This window comes from Leucopleurus acutus (genome assembly GCF_964270905.1).
Source record: "Leucopleurus acutus genome assembly, chromosome: Y".
NCBI lineage: Eukaryota > Metazoa > Chordata > Mammalia > Artiodactyla > Delphinidae > Leucopleurus > Leucopleurus acutus.
The window spans coordinates 12,630,918-12,653,392 of NC_139164.1; positions in this window are offsets into that span (position 1 = coordinate 12,630,918).

Genomic DNA, 22,475 nt, shown 5'->3' on the forward strand with positions numbered 1-22,475 from the left:
ACACTCCTCCCCGAAAACCCCCTGAGTACCAGGGTGAGCCTTGAAGCTCATATGTGCTTGACAGGTCATGTCATTCTTTGCCTTCCTTGTTAGTAATGCCGGGCTCCCCTCCCCTCTCCACACCTGACTGCAGTCACACTCTTTAAACAGTGCATCCTGGGAAGCCTGTATCAACACCAGCTTCTTTGACTGGGTCCTTGAGCATCTTTGTTCCCATCTGGTACTTCTGGCTTCCTCCTTTTTTCTACTAAGTAGATCTAGGAGCTGAGGTCCCAGGAAAACTCCCACCTAAGCACACACAAGTTGTCCATTCCTTAGAACATGTCACAGGTACGTGATTTTCTGTGACACCAGGTCAGCTAATGATTCCAAACTCTTAGCGTCGGAAGAAAACTTGAAGATTTTCTAGGTCAACCTTCTTCCAGGGAAGTGCACAAAATTAAGTGAGAAAACTTCTTGTGTGAAACTGCCTTATATATTAACAAGGAATTACATTTTGGGAACCCTGATAATGAGTCACCGTGACCCAAGGGAAGGTAGGAAACTCCTACGAAAAGCCTCTGTGTTCTCTAAAAGGCTTTTAATTGTTAATTTACTTTTAATTTCCTGGTAGCAGAGGTGTCTCCTGGTTTTAAGGAAGGCACTGCTAGAATTTAGCATTAACAAAACCCATAAAGATATTCAAAAATATAACCAGCAAATGTTCACAGCTTTTGTATAATAGCTGAGTGGCATAATAAAGTATTCATCATTTGATAAATTTATAGCAGTTTGAGTAAATTCAGGAAATGATGGCTTATTAAACCACTTAAAATTCAGAATCACAGAGGTTTAAAATTATACTGACTCATATCTCATCAGGAAGAGAAAGTGAAGGAAGATAAGCAAAACCAGGCCTGAAATATTGATGCAAACATCTCAAGAAAAGAAACTTGTTCAATTGACAGAAAAATAAATCTAATCAGACCACTTTGCCTTGGAGAGCTAAGAGACCAATAGAACAGTATATAGAACCACTTCTCTTTTAAAATACCACTTCATTTAGTTCAAAAATCAAAATGTGAATTTGGAAAAGATCATGGGATTTAGAAAAATTCAATTATTTATACCATATATTAATAATGTGAGAGTTCTATGGAATTTATATTATAATCATATTAACTTATGATTTGAACTTTTACCATTTAGTGTAGCAGAAAGAAGTTAGCATTTTTATTAAAGGACTAATTTCTATTAAATCAGGCTTAACAGTAAAGAAATTTGGGGAACTTTTGTTTTCAGAGTTCTGCCAAGTCTTGACTATCTTAATGATAATAACAATACTACCTTTGGGAATGTCAGACAGGATGTACTATGGAAATGAATCAGCACACACACATTAACAGAAATATTAGATATCAATGAGAAATTATACTAAGTATATCTATATCACTTTATTTTCGCTTTTCTTTGAAAATTCTGTAAATTGAGCCCTCTCGTGTGGAACACACTGTGTGCAAGATAGTATTTAAAAGCAATTCTTGCCACATCATGTGTATCCTAATGCAAGTAGAATGCTGAAAAGCAAAATAATCTATTTCCATTTTGTAATGCAGCCTGATGTAGAACCTGTTAGACGCAAGACCACAAGCTTTGCTAGATGTAAAACTGAAGACCCCTGAAGGGATAAATGAAGTAATCTTTAGGTATGACATTTAAAGTCTTATTAGGTGAGCCATGGCTGCTGGGCCTGCGCGTCCGGAGACTGTGCTCCGCAGCGGGAGAGGCCACAACTGAGAAGCCCGCGAACTGCAAAAAAAAATAAATAAAGCCCAAGGCCAGATGGCTTCACAGGCGAATTCTATCAAATAGAGAAGAGCTAACACCTATTCTTCTCAAACTCTTCCTCATTATACGAGGCCACCATCACCCTGATACCAAAACCAGGCAAGGATGTCACAAAGAAAGAAAACTACAGGCCAATATCACTGATAAACATAGATGCAAAAATCCTCAACAAAATACTAGCAAACAGAATCCAACAGCACATTAAAAGGATCATACACCATGATCAAGTGGGGTTTATCCCAGGAATGCAAGGATTCTTCAATATACACAAATCAATCAATGAGATACACCATATTAACAAATTGAAGCAGAAAAACCACATGATCATCTCAACAGATGCAGAGAAAGCTTTCAACAAAATTCAACACCCATTTATGATAAAAACCCTCCAGAAAGTAGTCATAGAGGGAACTTAACATAATAAAGTCCATATATGACAAACCCACAGCCAACATCCTCTTCAATGGTGAAAAACTGAAACCATTCCCACTAGAATCAGGAACAAGACAAGGTTGCCCACTCTCATCACTATTATTTAACATAGTTATGGAAATTTTAGCCAGAGCAATCAGAGAAGAAAAAGAAATAAAAGGAATCCAAATCAGAAAAGAAGAAGTAAAGCTGTCACTGTTTGCAGATGACATGATACTATACACAGAGAATCCTAAAGATGCTACCAGAAAACTACTAGAGCTAATCAATGAACTTGGTAAAGTAGCAGGATACAAAATTAAAGCACAGAAATCTCTTGCATTCTTATACAGTAATGATAAAAAATCTGAAAGTGAAATAAAGAAAACACTCCCATTTACCATTGAAACAAAAAGAATAAAATATCTCAGAATAAACCTACTTAAGGAGACAAAAGACCTGTATGCAGAAAATTATAAGACACTGATGAAAGAAATTAAAGATGATACAAAGAGAAGGAGAGATATACCATGTTCTCAGATTGGAAGAATCAACATTGTGAAAATGACTCTACTACCCAAAGCAATCTACAGATTCAGTGCAATCCCTATCAAACAATCACTGGCATTTTTCACAGAACTAGAACAAAAAATTTCACATATGTATGGAAACACAAAAGACCCGGAATAGCCAAAGCAATCTTGAGAAAGAAAAACGGAGCTGGAGGAATCAGGCTCCCTGACATCAGACTATACTACAAAGCTACAGTCATCAAGACAGTATGGTACTGGCACAAAAACAGAAATATAGATCAATGGAACAGGGTAGAAAGCACAGAGATAAACCGAGTTACACATGGTCACCTTATCTTTGATAAAGGAGGCAAGGATATACATTGGAGAAAAGACAGCCTCTTCAATTAGTGGTGCTGGGAAAACTGGACAGCTACATGTAAAAGAATGGAATTAGAGCACTCCCTAAGACCATACACAAAAATAAGCTCAAAATGGATTAACGACCTAAATGTAAGGCGAGACACTATCAAGCTCTTAGAGGAAAACATAAGCAGAACTCTGTATGACATAAATCACAGCAAGATCCTTTTTGACTCACCTCCTACAGAAATGGAAATAAAACCAAAAATAAACAAATGGGACCTAATGAAACTTCAAAGCTGTTGCACAGCAAAGGAAACCATAAACAAGATGAAAAGACAACCCTCAGAATGGGAGAAAATATTTGCAAATGAAGCAACTGACAAACGATTAATCTCCAGAGTATACAAGGAGCTCATGCAGCTCAATATCAAAAAAGGAAACAACCCAATCCAAAAATGGGCAGAAGACCTAAATAGACATTTCCCCAAAGAAGATATACAGATCACCACCAAACACATGAAAGAGGGCTCAACGTTCACTGCAGCTCTTTTTACAATAGCCAGGAAATGGAAACGACCTAAGTGTCCATCAACAGATGAATGGATAAAGAAGATGTGGCACATATATACAATGGAATATTACTCAGCCATAAAAAGAAATGAAATTGAGCTATCTGTAATGAGGTGGATGGACCTAGAGTCTGTCATAGAAAGTGAAGTAAGTCAGGAAGACAAAAACAAATACCATATACTAACATATATATATGGAATCTAAAAAACAAACGAAAAGTCACAAAGAACCTACGGGCAGGACAGGAATAAAGACGCAGACCTACTAGAGAATGGACTTGAGGACACGGGGAGGGCGAAGGGTAAGCTGGGACAAAGGGAGAGAGTGGTATGGACTATATACACTACCAAATGTAAAACCAATAGCTAGTGGGAAGCAGCCACGTAGCACGTGGAGATCAGCACGGTGCTTTGTAACGGCCTAGAGGGGTGGGATAGGAAGGGTGGGAGGGAGGGAGACGCAAGAGGGAGGGGATATGGGGATATCTGTATATGCATAGCTGATTCACTTTGTTATAAAGAGGAAACTAACACACAATTGTAAAGCAATTATACTCCAATAAAGATGTTAAAAAAAAGAGGAAAAATAGGGGTCAGCATTTGTCTCTCAAGTTATAATGTTTGAGGACAATGGTTACATACAATTTCACCTCTTTACTAAAGGAAGGATTGCGTACAAACTCTCTGTGCTTTTGATGAAGCAATGCCCAAAACACAAAACAACACAGAAGGTTGGGGGGCTGGCTACCGTGGGGCCCCTGCAAAGCCAACCTGCATACTCGGACCCAGCACCTCTATCCTCCTCTGGTCGGATGCTGTTTCCACCTTGTCGTCCTGGGATAACGTTGGGGGAATTCATGCCTGACATCCCTCATCCTGGGACCCATCTGAGATGAGCTGGTGAGAAAATTAAATGTGGAGGGAGCCTGCAGGAGGCGTCGGAAAGACATGGAATGGGAATGGGAGGAAGACCAAGGACGGAAGGGGAGGAGCGCCCACGTTCTCTCTCTTCCAACAGCTCTCCATCCTTTCTCTGAGCTTAAACGTGTCTGTGTTACGACCTAATGACAAAAGAAAACATCACGAAGGGAAGCACCCGCTGACTTAGTTCACAGGTGTACTTACGGACACAGACTGGGGTGTGTCCGGACCACTTGGGGTCTTGCAAGCATATCCGGACGGAAGTCCCCACGAGCCGGAAACCGGGGTTTGCACTGATAAACCACGGGGTCCCTGTAACTGAAGCCGTCGCCGCTGATGTGGCCGTTCACGATGGGATTCGGGCAGCCGCAGAGGCCCGCTGAAAAACAAGCAAAACCAACAAAAACACGCTGGAGAGCTTGTCTTCTATAAAAGTACCACATTCGTGGGTAAACAAGAGAGTCCCACGGTATAGCACGGGGAACTCTATTCAACGTCCTGGGATAAACCAGACGGGAAAAGACTATACAAAAGAATACATATGTATATGTATAACCGGGTCACAATGCTGTACAGAAAAAAATAACACACCATTGTAAATCAAGTATACTCCAGTAAAAAAAATCTAAAATAATAAAAGTACTCCATTCAAACTTAGTTTATTGTCAAGTGATTGAGAGCACTGAATGCAAACATTATTGGAATTTTTTCCACTTATATATTTTCTATTTGATAAGAGTTTTCTTCAACTCATTAATTTTTCTTAACAATTGTGGGTAACATAAGTAATAGTTCAAATATAAAATTGTTAAAAGGTATTTCCCCAGGTATGGTTTCTCCATTTCTTTCTTTTACTTACTTTTCTTATTGATATTTTATGTTATTTATCTATTTATTCTATTTCCAAATAAAAAGCCAAAAGAAAGGAAGAGACACTTGGAATTAATATAAGTTCTGTAACCCTATAGAAAATGGGCAGCAAAGAAAAGGATGGAAGGATCTCCAGTGAGAGCCCAGATTCCTGAACTATCTGTGCAATTCCAAAGGAAGGACTGCTATCAGAAAATCAGTTCAATTTCAGAAAACGTCCATTTGAATTATGTCTGAACTGATGTCTAGGGGAAACTGTCGCATACTCAGTTAAACACAGAAGTCCAGAGCTCAGGGGAGGGACATCCTGCAGATGGAGCAGATTTAGGAAAAACTAGATTACAGATGGAGGCTGAAACCCAACAGGTGGCTGAGCTTGCCCGTGAAGAGTACGTACAGCAAGGAAAGAAAGGGCCCAAAGACAAAACTGGGGTGAACATCAACACTTAAGGGGAGGAAAACAGTACTGATGTGAGGACTCTGATATGTAAGGTCACTGGCAAACAGGGTGTCAGATAAACTTCAGAACCAGAGGGCTTCCAAGTGGGGAAGGCAGTTAGAGGAATTTTCAGTCCTTCGTGAGTTGAAGGCTGAGGAGTGACAAAGCTTCTTTGCCTGACCAAACTTTAATGCGGGTCCTGACACTTCTCTCAGGCCCACCTGTGCACCTCCTGGTAAAAGCCAACTTTAGCAAGCACCCTGCTAAGTCACCCTACAAGGACCCTCCAGCCTCAACATCTGATCCAGTTTCTCATCCCCACCCGCCACTGGTAGGTGGGTTGAGCCAGAGCCCCTCCAAGCCCTGAGGTTCCCTCTCAGGAATGTCCACCTGTGCCCCCTCCTTGCCCCTTGGCTGTGACCCCCACTGGCCCACATGGCATCCGGAGTTGAGTCGTATCCTTTGTAAAATCCCATCACCCTGGTCCCTGCACGAATCGCTAGGGACCTAAATGAAGTCTGCCTCATTATCTTTAAGGAGCGTCATGAATATTCTTTCTCTGTGACAGTAGGAAGGTGCTGTGTGGCCCGGGGAAAACTAGGAAAGGCGGGATTCCCTTCTTCTCTTTCATTCTCCTTCCACTTTCTCTCCTTCCCCTCCATCCGTCCTCCTCTCTGCCCCTCCCGCCCACCTCTCCCCTCCTCACGTACATGGAAAGAGTATCTTGTTAACAAACTATGGAGCATTAGGAGTAACTGACATGCAAAGGATGTGAGTCACACAGGGGTTTCGGATAGACAAGGAGAGTTCCTGAATTGTCCGCCAAAACTCGCTCCTTAGGCTGGAGCGGCTGCAGAGCGTTTTGGGGTGGATTTCCCCTGGCCGCTACCGCCCCGAATAGAGCACCCAGCTGCCAGTGCTTTACTCAGAGCACAGGAACCCCAAAGCTGAGAGCATGGCCAAATGACACTCAGGGTTAATGCCACCATTCTGGAAGAAATCACAACAATACCCTCTATTTCTGTTTAAGGCAATGCAGCTGCATTGTGTTATCCTAGGTTTGAACTAGATCTGTTATCAGCAGCATGACTTTGCAGAGGACAGAGGGAGAAAACCGCATCGGTGATAGGTATCCCTCTTTGAGCAGAATCTCTGCCCCAACGTTTGTAAGAGGTCGGGTCAAGTTGTGCTCGATTCGCTTGATCTTTTGTCCCCTCTGCAGCTTTTACACTCAGCCAGATCCAGATCAGTAAAGCTGATTCTGACCAGAAGCCAGATCGCCTCCCCCCACACCAGGCATGAAACAAGCAGGGAACTGGGAGGAGGCTGAATGTTCTCCGCGGGTTGAAGGGAGAGCTTCTGAGGCTGTTATCCTGAAACACGGATGCGGGCTCCTTCCCAGAGGCTGGGCTTTGCACGGCGATCTCCGTCAGGTAGAGACATGGAGCCCCACTCACATCCCCGAGACAAGAAAGGAGCCAGAGCCACCACACATGGGCTTACTACTGCAGGGATCCAGCCACTTCCGAGGTGAGAAGGAAAAGATGTAATTTCTAGAAGCACACACCAAAATAACACACTCCAATCCTCAAAGAGAGTGTGGGCCACCTGATTCCTGGCTGTTACTCTAGAGAATGTCAAGCATTTGGGGGGTATCCTGAACCTGATCAGCACTCCAAGAGGAGGGACCCGGGCTCAGGGTAACCGAGATGCTGAAAAGGGTACATTGCGACAGAAAGTCCCCATCCCTCTCCGTGATCTGCACAGCCTCACTGTTGACTTAGACAAACACAACTGGCTAGGCTCACTTTTAAACCTCAATCGTAGTTTTTTCATCTAAGTTTTCAGTAAGAGCACATGATTCAAGGCTGCATCCTCCGTTGAAAGCCTGGCAAATAAGCACTCCTAACGGCAAGGAGATAGCTGTACACTCTAGAAACCAGATGGCAAGGTTGACAGGCTTGTGTGGAAACAAAGGCTTCCAACAGCACCTCTTCTCTGACACGTGGTCACTTCAGTTCTGGGAGGAACTGGCCTTAAAGACCTAAAGAAAATCGGGGATGTCCTTCAAAAACACTCCCTTTCAGCTCAGTGCCTGAAGGAGAGAAGAATTGACAGCATCACCTCAAACCTGACTTCCTATTTTAAGTAAATGTGGACGATGTGACTTCTGGATGAAGCTGGTAGAGAACAATCTGTTTGTCACTTGTGTAACTTTCCAGGCCTCAGGTGAGTTCCTCTTTAAAACATTCAAAGCCTTAGACCAATTACGGGGCTATTCAGAAATATAGAATATTTCACATAGAGTATTTAACCAAAATTTCAAGAGTAATATGTCAAAACGTTGTAGAAGGGAGAAACTGTATGAGGCAGAATTTGAATTCAGTATACTCTGAGCTCTGTTTCAAATTTAAGATTCTGTTATCCTATGATAATACTGGGATATGTCCTTTATGAGTTTTTTAATGTAGCCCCAGTTTTGTTATAGACACACTATGTAGAAGGCATTTCTCTATCTTTGTAACTATGTTCAGATATCTGCTGACAGTCTAACATGTATTAGTCACTCATTAAACATTTGACAAAGTGAATAGAGATAAAGTAACTTCACATTTTCAAAGCATTTCCAAATCCACTGTCTCCTAGGTGGTTTTCCTTTATTGGAAAAAATTGAATACTGATTAGCTGTGGGCCAGCAATGTCCTTGGGGCTGGGGATTCAATGAAGAATAAGATACAATTGAAAAGAGACGATAGGTCTCTGACATGGAAAGTACCCCAGGGCGTTTGCTCCTCAAGGAGATGCAAGAGGGAAGCGATATGGGAATATATGTATATGTATAACTGATTCACTTTGTTATAGAGCAGAAACTAACACACCATTGTAAAGCAATTATGCCCCAATAAAGATGTTAAAAAAAAAAAAAAGAGGTGAGGAGGAGGGGAACTTCCCTGGTGGTCCAGGGGTTAAGAATCTGCTTTGCAATGCAGGGGACACCAGTTCAATCCCGGGTCAGGACTAAGCCCTCGAGCCACAACTAGAGAGAAGCCCACGCACTGCAATGAAGGGCCCTAAGACCCAACACAGCCAAAATAAATAAGTAAATAAAGATTTTTAAAAAATAAAACATACACTAGGAAACAAAAAGGGTGAGGAGTGGGGAGGGACTACCTGTAGCCCGGCTGGGCTAAGCACAGTGATGAATATGCATTGTTTTTTAATGAGCACAGGATGGTCCCACAGAGGAACACTCACTGTTGTACTCCAAGTGGTGGTGTGCTTTTCAGAGAGCACTGAATACACTCCAAAGTTTGGGTTTTACTTTTCTCCTAAAATAGCTTTGGAAATACCTTTTGCTGGAAGCATTTCACATTCTCTATCTGGGAGCCTGAAAGCTGAGCCCTATGGCAGCTGCCACATTTTTACGGGCATTTTGGACAGTTCTTTGCATAATACTCAAAGAGTGACAGGAGATTTGCACCTGGGCTCTACTGTTTCCCGTGGCTCCTGGGGACAGGAGTTTTGCAATAACTCAATCTCAGACCAGAAGACAAGGAGGAACATCCATTTATGGCCTGCAACGATGGAAAAGCAGAGGAGAGAAATACAGAAACAGAGACACACAGAGCCTACCTATGAGAGGCGGTGGTTCCTGCGAAACAGCTATCAGGGTGGAAAAGGAAGGCTGTGCTTTGTTTTTCAGGCTGGCATCCCCCAGGCGAAGAGAATTGTGTTTGGGATTAGGGTTGTCCTCAGACCTCTTATGCCCTGCAGCAGAATTAATAATTTAGCAGGCAAGTCTCCTGCAGTTTTTGGTTCCAGTGCTGTTTTTTTGGTGGGCTTTCCATGGGTTTAGGGGCCTTCCGCCCTGGTGAAGGGGAAGATCTCTGAGGGGGGGGTGGGAGTGGATTTCATGGTGGAACTGAAACTCACCCAACCGCCTCCTTCAGCTCTCTGGGTTCCCTACAGCCCCTGCCTGCAAGCCGCACTTGTCCAAATGAACTTCCTACAGCCTCACGTCAGTCTGGTCGCCATGAAGCCCTGGATAGTGTGTAGCACTGCACACTCCCTGTCACTTGCATGCAGCACAAATGAAGACAGCTTTGAGGTTCATAAAGTCTGTTCAGCTGATGCACTTCAAAGGAATCTCTTTTAAAATAAAAGCTTGCTTGGAGTTAAATACATTTTGCATAGTAGAGAAAAATGAAGAATAATTGTTCTCTCCCTAAATTTTATTGCTGTTGACTTTAAAACCCACTTTTTTCTCAAAGTTTTCCCATTTGAATATGACAATATTTTGGTCTTCAAAGTTTTCCTTTTTTTGCTACCTGAGAAGTATGTAAACTGTCGCCATAAAGTTTTTAAGTACCTTTAAAATATTAAATGTAGTTAAAACATAAGGATCTTAAGACTGTGGGGCTTATAGAATAAAAGATAAAATGTAAACTCAATATTTGTTTCACAGTTAACATACAATTTGTTAGCCACAAGGAGAGTTTATTTCTTCCTTTGCAGCAGAAATTCATTTTTTGTCGGTTGTAGGTTATACCATTATGAGTACTGAACACAAATATGTAAGATAACTGTTCTCTAAATTTAGTGTGAGCATCTAAGTGCTATTTGTAGGTTCCTTCTGCCATGCCAGACCTGTATAAGATTCCTTTTACCTCGAATCTTTACTCTCACTTTAGTGACTGACTTGATAAACAATCCAAAGTTTCCATTTGGTGTTGATCAAATATTCAATACCACTACGACTATGCAGAAGCTTTACATGTCATTTAGCCCAATACTAAAATGCACTGCATATAAATATTAATTATAAATGTATGAATCGATTTGACATCCACTCTCATTACAGCATGTGTGGAAAGGTGAAGGAAGGGGGCACCTCACTGTGATCTCCAGCAGCTGAGTTTACTTAGGGTATCAACGAACAATACTGACGGTACAATGCCCTTATGTCTGAATCCCTGAAAGAAATTTAGAAAAGAAGACACTTAAAAAACATTTTTAATTTTTACGTTTTTCCCTTATCAGCGTCTCTTCTTTTGAATGTATCTTAAATTTTGCAAATGATGATTTCTGACAAGAAAAGAAAAAGCAACTGGAAAATTTGCTTATTTCCCCGTCCACTGCTGAAAATGACACATTGTGTGACAGGAAGTCTCAATAGGACACTTGGCAACTGATTCCTAAATTCATCTGTATACGTAGCAGACCCCATAAAACGGCAACACTTATATGAGAAAATAAAGAAAATTATCTGTTTCCAGTCACGGTGGGCTAACTTAGACAAAATCCTCCAGTGAGTAAGTAGAAAAAATGGACAAACTATGTTTAAGAAAATCTGCTTGAAGATAACAGGGAAGGTACTGAAGTTCTATGTGGCCAACATCAAGGACAAGATCGAGCCCCAGCAAAGGAAACCTGCAGTGGAGGTCTCCCTAGTTCTGAGGACGCTGAAATTGGAAACGATGGCCGGTGCACTGAGGTGCCAAGGGCATCTTCCCTCAGACTCGTGGGTCGCGGCCTGAAACGTTGAGGTCAGGGGCCACCAAGGGTTGGACAGAGGGGATGCTGACAAAATTCAAAATGTGCTGCCAATTCAAAACCAACCCAGGGTTGCCCTTGGATTCATGAGGTGAAACGTTTCAGAAGAACATCACTCCGTACAAACCAACAGAAAATGCTGAATGATCTACAGAAGGCTTAGTTGTACTGGAGCCCACCGGAGAGCTGAGATTTCAAGAAGTTCAAATGCACGGACTCCACGCAGGAACAAGCTCTCCAAAGAGCTGGTATATGGATCCCTCCACCTTCCTAGAGCACGGCGGCAGGGGGCTGCCGTGAAGGAGGGGAAGACTTGGACAATTTTTTAGCAGTCCTAGGTGGCCTACTCAGCTGGTTTAGAATCACTGAGCGCTGAAGACACAAGGGAAGTCGGTGCACCCCTCAAGCCCTTTCCCTTGGGCCTCCTCCAGGTGTTCATGAGAAAGACTCTTGACACTGATTTGATAAACAATCCAAAGTTTCCATTTGGTGTTGATCAAATATTCAATACCACTACGACTATGCAGAAGCTTTACATGTCATTTAGCCCAATACTAAAATGTACTGCATATAAATATTAATTATAAATGTATGAATCAATTTGACATCCACTCTCATTACAGCATGTGTGGAAAGGTGAAGAAACGGGGCACCTTGACACGCCTCGCGTTGTCACACGCTTAACTTCTCTCCAGGGTTCCCAGCCCCACTTGGGAACCTCAGAACAAAACCACAAGTATACGATTATGTTTTCTTAACAAAGTAAAAAAGAGCATCTTACACCTTTACTAATATGTACACCAGGTGGTATTGGTAACGTTTGTTTCCCCTTTCGGAATTAAACTCTACATGAAACCTAAACGGAAGAGGATTTTCCAGTGTGTGGGGAAAGGGGGCATCCGGGGTGTTAGGAAGGCTTATTGTGCAGGCTCTGTCTCTGTCCCTCTGTGTCTCTTGGTCTATCTCTCCCATCTCTCTCTGTCTCCTGGTCCCTCTTTCTGCCTCTGTCTCTGACTCATTCTCTTCTGTGCTTGTATATAAAAGACTAATCTTGGACACTGCTGGACATGCATCCAGTCAAGGTACAGCCCGTCCCTGAGTTGCCCCCAGCAGCAGCTCAGGTCTCCTTGCTGAAGGAGGGGGAGAATTCAGAGTAGCATACACGTTAACTCTGATGGAATCATATGAGAAGCTTACTTTACAGGAGAACAGTGCAGTCAAAGCTTACTTTACAGGAGAACGTGCAGTCAAAGCACAGAGGAAGGGTCATCACCCTGAGAAATGTTACCCCCTTTGATGAACTCAGTGCTCCCGACAAGCACTGTTCCAAGAGAATCACCCGCGAGTCTTGGGGCCGCCTGGGAAGGGCCCTCCAGACCCCCTAGGAAAGGAGGGCACACAGATGCTACTAGGACAAATGCAGCCACGTGTACACTGAGCTCTCACTTACAAGGACACAGAGGAACAAGAGAAAAAGCCTCAAATGCACGTGGGAAGGATGCACAGGGAAATCTGAACTAGCAAGTCATTTCAAGAACAAACTGGAATCCCAGCTTTCCAGGGTCCAGGCTGACGCGGCTTCTCTTGTGCTGACTGTCCTGGTCACACAGGAAGTGCCACGTGCTGGTCTGAGTGTCTCTGTGTCCCGCTCCACCTGACTTCCCACTCTCCTGCTCTCTCCCATCATTTAATTCACTTTTTACATCTTAATGTTGATTCAACTAGTCTGTGTCTCTAATACTTTATTATTCACTGAACTACACGGTCAGCAGACAGTATTCCCTCATCCTCCCTCTTCTCACCATGGGGCAGACATAAAAATGCAAACACATTTTTTTTGGTGGGGCGGCTCTTTGAGGGGGACGCTAAGCAAACCATTCTTTCAGATACATTTAATGTACTGAGAACAAGGGCACTTGGAAACTAACATAATCAATTATCAGTTTCTCCAGGGATTCTTCAAAAGAATGTCAAAGGAAATGTGTTAGAAATGAACAAAAATGAGACCTTGGCACTACATATCTGGACACTTGGTGAAGACAGTGTATTTGTTCTTGTTCTCTCCTTTAAATTTAGAAGTGCCTCAAATTTGGTGCCTAAAAGGTTAAAGGAAACACAGTGAAAACACAACTTTAACACTTAAAACAAGGCAATACCAGACCACTATACTTTCTGGATCCCAGCATATATAATTTTGTAAGCCACATATAATGCAAAATATAACCTCATCTTTCTATAACTATACACATTTTTTCCCACAGCATTTATTTCTGCCTTATAGCAGGTGCCACGTAGTCAACAAGGTAAAACACTTTCCACAATTTTCAGCATATACCCCCTATGACATCATTCCTACGGTTGCTGTTAAGCCTTGACTTTTAGGCAGTGAAAATTCACCGGGCATATTCACAAGTCTGGGAGCGTCCTCAGGGCACGTCACCCCTCTCCTCACCCTCCCACCTTCCTCTTGGGAATCTGTGGGCAGCGCTGTTAATGCTACCTGACACATCTTCTGGACCTCAGCAGGCTTGGGTGCCTTTGTGCGTTCTTTCCCAAAACTTTCCATGGAGCTACAGGATCCTGCTCTACCCTTGCCTCACCTCTTCTAAGTGTGGAGTTTCCCAGAACGTCCCCTGGAGGAGTCTCTCCTGCTTTGGGGCTCCTTCTGACATCTTCCAGACCAACCACGAGGCCACGGTGCCTTTAACTTTCTGGGGATCCGCCTCGTCCAGTCTATTTAATTTGAGGACAGCGTAGGCCTTCATTTCAGCTTTTCCCCTTTCCTTGTTCATGTCAAATTTCCAGGGCTGGGCCTTCTGACACTCAAAAGACAGGACACTTGAGGATTAAAAACATGATTCAAGACCACACTGTCTCACCTGAAAGTTTCAAGATCCTGTTTTTCAACTCAAAAGACAAGAAAGTGTTTGCCGTTTTCTGCAGTTCATTTGTAGAGTTAGAAACCAGACTCAGAGGCCTGTGCTGAGCTGTCAGCTTTGGCCGCACCCATTAGGCTAAAACTTAACCCAGGTTTTACTCACATGAGGGAAGAGGGTCGGCGGCAGCTTCAAGCCCAGCCTGTGAGCCCAGCGACTCTGCATCTCCGACAGCTTCAGCGAGGTGAGTCCCAGAAGAAGCCACCGTCTTATCCCCCGGAGATAGAGGTCCTGAACTGATCAGTGACGACGAGGCCTCGGGTTACCTTCCCCATCACTGTGGCTTCATAGGGGCGGGGCTCTTCCTCACAAAGCTTATGGTGCTGTTGAAGGGCCAAGCACTTTGATTTAAAAAAAGGGTGGCAAAAAATGGCAAATTTCAGAACTATAACGCAAGGTCGTGGGTCATTTCAGTGACCCTCTACAACTGCACAGAACTTTTCCAAGGATCTGAATATATATTACCATGTCTGCTTCTCAGGACAGTTTTGTAAAAGAGAAAAATTATTATAATCCCTGCTTCATAATGCAGGTGAGTCTCATGTTAAGAAGCTAACACGGGGATACACATCAATATCAGGGCTTTTAATGTCTGTTTCCGTTTTATATGTGCAACAACGTGCTGAACTTCAAACTTTAGCATTTTCCCAAAGCCTGCTACAACTTTTAAAAATTTAATCAAGTTAGCTGAGTAAAATTTGTATATATATTTATAAATTTAACTCAGCTAAGTTGATTACATACTCTCTCTCTGCCTCTCTCTCTCAAGCGCTCTCTCTATACATATGTGTGTATATATATATATGTGTGTGTATATATATTATACATATATATAGACATGCATATTATACACACACACACACATATATATATAATTTTAAGGAACTATGCAAATCAGGCTCAATTTGATAATCATATAAATTTTTCTTGACATTCAGCCTCAAATTAAAATCTAATTTAACATGCTATTGCTTACATTGTTCTCTACTGTCATTTCTCGGAGGATTTATACAATATGTTCCTTTGGGTTCTACTTACATATCTGACATGTAGTAATGTGTTCATGTATTCAGCATCCTATTGACAATTTCACTTTATTCCTACTTGGCTGATCTTAGGGATTGAGAGTCTCCTCTGGTACAGAGTTTAATGTGAAGCACACGCTGAAGCCCGGAACCCTTTCAGCGCTGAGTGCCTTCTGCTAAATCCCCACAGCAGCCTTCATCTGTTTTCACTATACAGCTGGCAGGTGGCTGGTATCTTATTCACGCTGCCCTCTGTTACTGCTCAGACCTCCTGCCCATGGTCAGCACAGCTCAGCACTCGCTGTGGGGTGTTAGGCTGCTTTCAAATAATTGCAGATGCCTTTCAGATACTCTGTTTCCAGAAAGTTTTACTTTTAATCCCACACATTTCTATCTTCAATTATTAATAATTTGCTCAAGACCAAGTCTGGATGATGCCAGAAGCTTGATCTTACATTTGGCAAGCTATTCTTAAAGAGGTCCTGGAAACTTGATTAGAATATCCAAAGTTTCCCCAGAAATCACATAACATACTGTGACATTTCTCATGTATATATGTATATATATGAATTCCATCATATATTTAAAGAAGAATTGACTCCACAACTATTGCAAAAAATTGAAGAAGGGAACACTTCCAAACTCATCCTATGAGGCCAGCCTTACCCTGATACCAAAGTCAGACGCCATGAGAAAAGAAAACTACAGGCAATATCCTTGATGAACACAGATGCGCAAGTTCTCAACACAACACTAGCAAACTGAAGTCAACAGCACAGTAAAAGGATCCTACACCATGATATAGTGCATTTTACCCCTGAGATGCAAGGATATTTCAACATATGAAAATTGATTAATATGACAAACCACATGGACAGAATGGAAGGTGAAAGTCATATGCTTATCTCAAGAGATGCAGAAAAAGCATTTGCGAGAATTCAATTCCATTTCATGATAAAAGCTCTCAAGAAAGTAGGAATAGACAGTAATTACCTCAACATAACAAAGGTCATTACAAAAAGCCTACAGCGGATATCATATTCCACAATGAAACACTGAAAGGTTTTCCAGTAAGATCTGGAAAAAGGCATCCCAGAAAACATTTTCATGCCTATCCAAAATGGGGCAGAGCAAGGAAAAGAGTTTTTAAAGTGCCACTCTTCAGAAATATCCCCGCTTTGTTTTGGCTATCACTACAAATTCATGGCAAGACCTCAAAAGCCCCACCAAGACTCTAGGATATTTTTTAATCCCCCAGAGCAATAAAGTCTTATGGCTCCTGTGTTAAGACGGCTGGTTTGAACAGTGGCATTTTAGAGGTGGCTGGACTTGACACCTGGCATCAGTGTCACTGTACAAATTTTATAAGAGAAATGACAGATTGAAAGTCTAAGCCATAAACACACAGCCAGTTTTCAAAATAGGATAAAAGCAAAACGAAAGAAAAATTGTTTAAATTCACTTCCCTGGCTACCAAAAAAGAAGTCCCAAAGCTGTGAAAAGTAAGTATAGAATGGAAGCAATGCTGTGAACAATAACCGTGTATTCTTATTTGAAAGGTTAATGCCAAGGTCCCAAGGAGATAATTCCATTTTAGAACTGACACAAAACTTCACTCACCTACTGGCATTATTTTACTATTTTCTGGGAGAGAACCTTATTCAGAGACCTTGATCTCTTGTGTTTATTAGCATCTGATTCCGAGTCTCCTATTCTTCTCAAACTTCAACTCCAAGGGCGTGCTTTTCAAACCACCCGCCCGCCTCACCCCCACCCCCACCCACGCCCCGCACACACACATTTTGTAGTAGAATCTTCTTAGCACGTCCCCCTCAAGATTCTGGTATCTAGATCCTCTTTACCTCACGCTTGCCAGCATTGCTCATCTTCCTTATTCTTGAGGAAACATCACTCATAAACACTCCATCCACCTGACGCTTCCATAAACTTCCTTAGTCCCAAATCACTCCTGCTCTCAGCAACTGCCGAGGTCTCTGAGGGGTCCCTAGGAGTTAGACTGTTCTTCATGAACCCATTACAGAACAAGCTGTAAAATAAAACATGCAGATACAGAAGTGCACAAATCAACATCATCATTAAATGTGGCTTAGTTACTTCTGTTAGAAAGACGTCCGTGCTCATACTGAATTCAAAGTTTGCAGGCTTATCACTACTTCCAGTGTGCTGGACCAGGGCGAGCTTCCTCCAAAAGCTGTGGACTTCTCTACAATGTGCAGCTTGGGGTTGCAGATGAGAGCACGCGCTTTCTGTGGACAGGACGGTTCCCGAGGGAGGAAGGATGAAGCCAAGCTGTACCTGCTCAGTGATTCTTACCAAACGCATCCATCAGCTAACCCACTCCACCTTCCAGAGGATGGAGTTACTGAAGGGCAGAGAGAGGCCAGCGTATGCTTTAAGGACACGTACACACATACACACACATTTCTTTTACGCTGATGTGCAAATGGCTAACCCCAGATTACATCCAGCACACTATCTGTTTCTACACTCATGCTGTGGTTGCTGTTAAGCGTTAGTGGAAAGAGGGGAGAAACTTCTAAACTAATTCAGAACTAGGGACCTATGGAAAGCTAATATTCAACCACTATTGCCCCTTGATCCATATTTCAAATCCACATCTATGTTTATAAAGATAATTTCGTTTCTTGAAATGTCTCTTTTCACATTTCAATACAGATTAGGCAAAGGTCTTAAACTGAGTTTAGAAGTGTTCCCCCCGTCCTTTCTAAGTTTTGGAAGAATTTGTTAGGATTGGTGGCATTATTATTTTTCCATTCCTAAATGTTAGGTAGAATACAATAGTGTAGCTCTCTGTGCCTGGTATCATTTTTGTGGAAAATTTTTTAAACTTCGAAATCTATGTCTCCAATAGGCAGAGTCAGTCAGGTCATCTCCTTTTCCCTTGACTGACTGGGTAATTTTTCAGGATTATTTTTACCTTACCTATGTTATCTAATTCACTGGCATAACACTTTTATTGTGTCCTCCTAGCATCTGTAGAATCGTTAGTGGTATAGTATCTTTCTTGCTTGCTATTGGTAATTCATGTCTTCTCTCTTTTATTCCTGACAATTCTGATTAGAAGTTTATCATTTTTATTGATCTTTCCAGGAAACCAGATTTTGGCATACTGATTTCCTCTGGTGGTTTTCTGTTTTCATTTTCATTGATTTCTTATAATATCTTTTTCACTTACTTTCTTCTGCCAGGTTTTGATTTCATCTGCTATTCCTTCCCTAGTTTCTCCTGGAGGAAGCTTAGCTCACTAATGTGAGACCTTCTTTTCTCCTTAAAAAAAGCAAAATGAAAGCTGTACACTTCCTTCTGTTCTGCTTTTATTGCATCCCACAAATTTTCATACATTGTTGCTCATTTCTGTTAAATTCAAAACATATTCTAATTTGTCTTGTGATTTCTTTTGACCCAGGTACTGCTGAGGAGTTTATTGTCTAACTTCAAATTCTGGCATACTTTACGAATTACTGGATACCTGATTTAATTCTGCTGTAACCAGAAAACATAATTTGAATGACTTAAATCCTTTAAAGTTATTAAAATTTATTGTGTGGCCCCAAATATGACCTACCTCAGTGAATTTTCCAGATGCCCTTGAAAATTAAGTGTCTCTGTTGCTTGGAGTGTTTCATTTCCCACATTTCTCTTCATAAAACAAAATCTACATGGCAAAGCGACATGTCAGAGACTTGGCAATAATAATAATGATAATAATAACAATAATAATCTGTAGAGAAAGAGAGTGTATTTGGGATAGCACATCAGGAATACAAGCTTTCAGGAACAAAAAGAAGGGCCAGATGTAAGGTGGATATGATCTTTGCAAGCAGTGTTGTTTGTGGCAGCCGTAGGGTAGCCCAGGGACGCTGTAGGGTTACTTGCCAAGAGCAGAAGTAGACAGTGGTTATTCCCAAAGCTTTGTAAAGAGTCAAAGTAAAAACTGAAGTTCTGTTCTCATATTTTATTAAATTATGAAATAAGAAATAGTAGCTTCTTTCTGTATCTCTCCTCCCTCCACTGACTTTTCGATTTGGAACCTCTAAGATAAATCCGTTACATGGAATACCAAGTGTGAACCAAGCATGGTGGTATGAAAAATAAAAATAAAAGAAACTCTTTAGTTTCCCAGTTTGTGGAAGCATAGAAACTCAACAGTATTTTGACCTGTCAGCAAAGCAGATATGTATCTGAGCACACACTGGCCTGTGAAATCCGTCTGCTTGTTGTAATTGCTGTTGTTTAGTCTGTAAGAGTCCTAGGAATTTACGTCAGTGATGTGACAGTGCTAATGTTTTCCAGTGGACGAATGTCGATGAGTGTTATGTCACCCTTGGTCTTTCAGTCAATACCACGTGTTAAGGAGAGCCTGGCACCTACAGAAATAAGGATGGGAGCTTGTGCAAATCGGATTTTTTAAACACAGAGTAGGTCAGAGCAGCCTGACTAAATACCAATATTCATGGACGGAAAAGTGAGAGATAAGATCAGAAGGAGGAGAATCACCAGACCAGCCAGAGGGCTGTGGACACCGTCCCAGAGGTAATTTGGATAGAAATAAAAATATACTAATTTATTCTTCCATTAATTCCTATTGTTTTCTAACATTGTTACATTTCTCCTGATTAGAGTGTATAAAAACCATCCAAATTCAAGCATTACAAAATCCACTCACGTATTAAAAGAGTGGAAGTCTCCCAAATTGGTGCGGTACCTAATAAATTACTACTGCCTAACATTCTGAATATTTCTTTGATTTTTCCTTCTGAATATACAAGTGTGTATAAAATTTTTATGAAAAGTAAATTATGCCTTGTACAAAAATTGACGTTTTATTTTAGCTATTCTAAAATTTTTGTCTCACGTATGGCAAAATGTCGCTTTCTTTTGGCTATTCTGCTTGCACAATATTCCATGTTAAGAAATACAACTATCCCATCAGTCTTTTTAAGCACGGTATAGTAGTTTCTTATAAAAATATGCAGCAATTTATTATATTTGATGAGTTATTCCTAACATGTCGCTAATATACACAGTGTTAACTTCTTGTATATGTTTTTTTAGACTTGAGGAAATATTTCTAGAGTATAAATTGCTAAAATCAGAAATGCCAGGGCTTCCCTGGTGGCGCAGTGGTTGAGAGTCCACCTGCCGATGCAGGGGACACGGGTTCGTGCCCCGGTCCGGGAAGATCCCACATTCCGCGGAGCAGCTAGGCCCGTGAGCCATGGCCACTGAGCCTGCGCTCCGCAACGGGAGTGGCCACAACAGTGAGAGGCCCGCGTACCGCAAAAAAACAAAACAAAACAAAACAAAACAAAAGAAATGCCAGGTTATGAAGCACATAATATTTACAATTTTACTAGACATTACCAAAATGCTTTCTAAAATGTAGTATCAATTTACACTTCCACTAAGATTGTAGAAGAGAGACCATCTCACTGCAACTTCCCAGTAAGGATATTACCTTTCCATATTTAAAAAATGAATACTCCAGAGGTGACATTTTATTACTGTTTAAGTTATCGATTCTGTAAATTTTAGTAAGGTTGAAGATACCTCAATATGTTAATTAGGCCACATTCTTTTTCACTGAATTGCCCACTTGAACAATTTAGTACAACATTCCTGCCAAAGTTCTACATGCAATTTGTTAAGAGGCAGCAGAATGAACCTTCTATGTGTTTCCAAAATACATACATACAACATTTGACTGCAAAAATTATACTCAATAATGATTGGCAGCTTGGATATAAATATATATTTTTCTAATGTTCCCTCTCGTTTCCCTTGCATATACTATATTCTTTAAAAGCATAAACTATGGGACTTTTCCCACTGTTTATTCCCAGAAGAAACTGATTTGTGCTGTCAAAGCTCTTACAGATCTATAATCCTCCCAATGCACCACTAGCGTTCTCAGCCACACGTGCACTTATAAACGTTAGTCACTGGCTTCACCTACACGCTTGTCTGAAGTTTACGCCACATGGACATCTTCTTAGTAATCTTCCAATTACTACAAAGATGAGTCAGAGTTAAGTATTATCTAGCACAGCTTTCACTCCCATGCCAAGAAAAATACGTTCTACAGCATAACATCTAAAACAGTTCCAGTCCCTGGTCATACATCCTCCTGGGCCATACTCGTATTACAGATACAGAACAAGCCTGTTCCTAATGTTTCTTTGCCTGCCTAACATATTTTTATTATACTCAAGATGTCGTTTGACACAGAAATACATATATTTTTAACAAACTGATTCTCTTAGGTTATGTATAAAAGTATAGCTACTGAACTGACTACTTGTCAACAGAGCCTCCATGTGCCACCACACATGCTGTCACTGTACACAGTTCTCACTTCCAAAGGCTCAGGGTCTCCCAATTCAATGATTGGGCTACACTCTGGGGACAATGCAGGATGCAAACATGACTGGCAGTGGAACCCAGCCTGGTCGGGAACTGATTTCATTTACATCATATAAGACTCCTCAAAGCATACAAATTTTCAGGATATCTTTTTAATTCCCACAACATATTATTTGCAGAGTTTAAAAAACTTTATTTTGGCCTTCTAAACCCTGAAAGCAATGTTAAATCTTTCTAGAAATCAGTATGTCTATTGCTTACAAGTATCTTTAGGAGCTGTATTTCCTCTGTTTCTAGGGCTTCACTTTTGTGTAGAAATTATGGTGGGGGCCATGGACCACTATATGTGTACCAGTTGGTCCCTTCCTGTTGTCCGAATTCTGTGGTGAACATCACACATTGTGAGGAGATCAGCAACAGCAAAGCCCATACACTTAGAGAACAGTAGAGCTGAACTGAGCCTTGCAAGAATTTGTATTGTTAAAACATAATACACAAAAGTGAAGAAAAGTTAACTCCAAAACGTAAGATAGCAGTTTTCAAATATTTAAAGCATAGATATATCAAGTAGGGATTTCATGTATTCCTAACCATTCAGTCAGAACCAGAACAAGTGTGAGTTACTGAGGGACGATCCATTA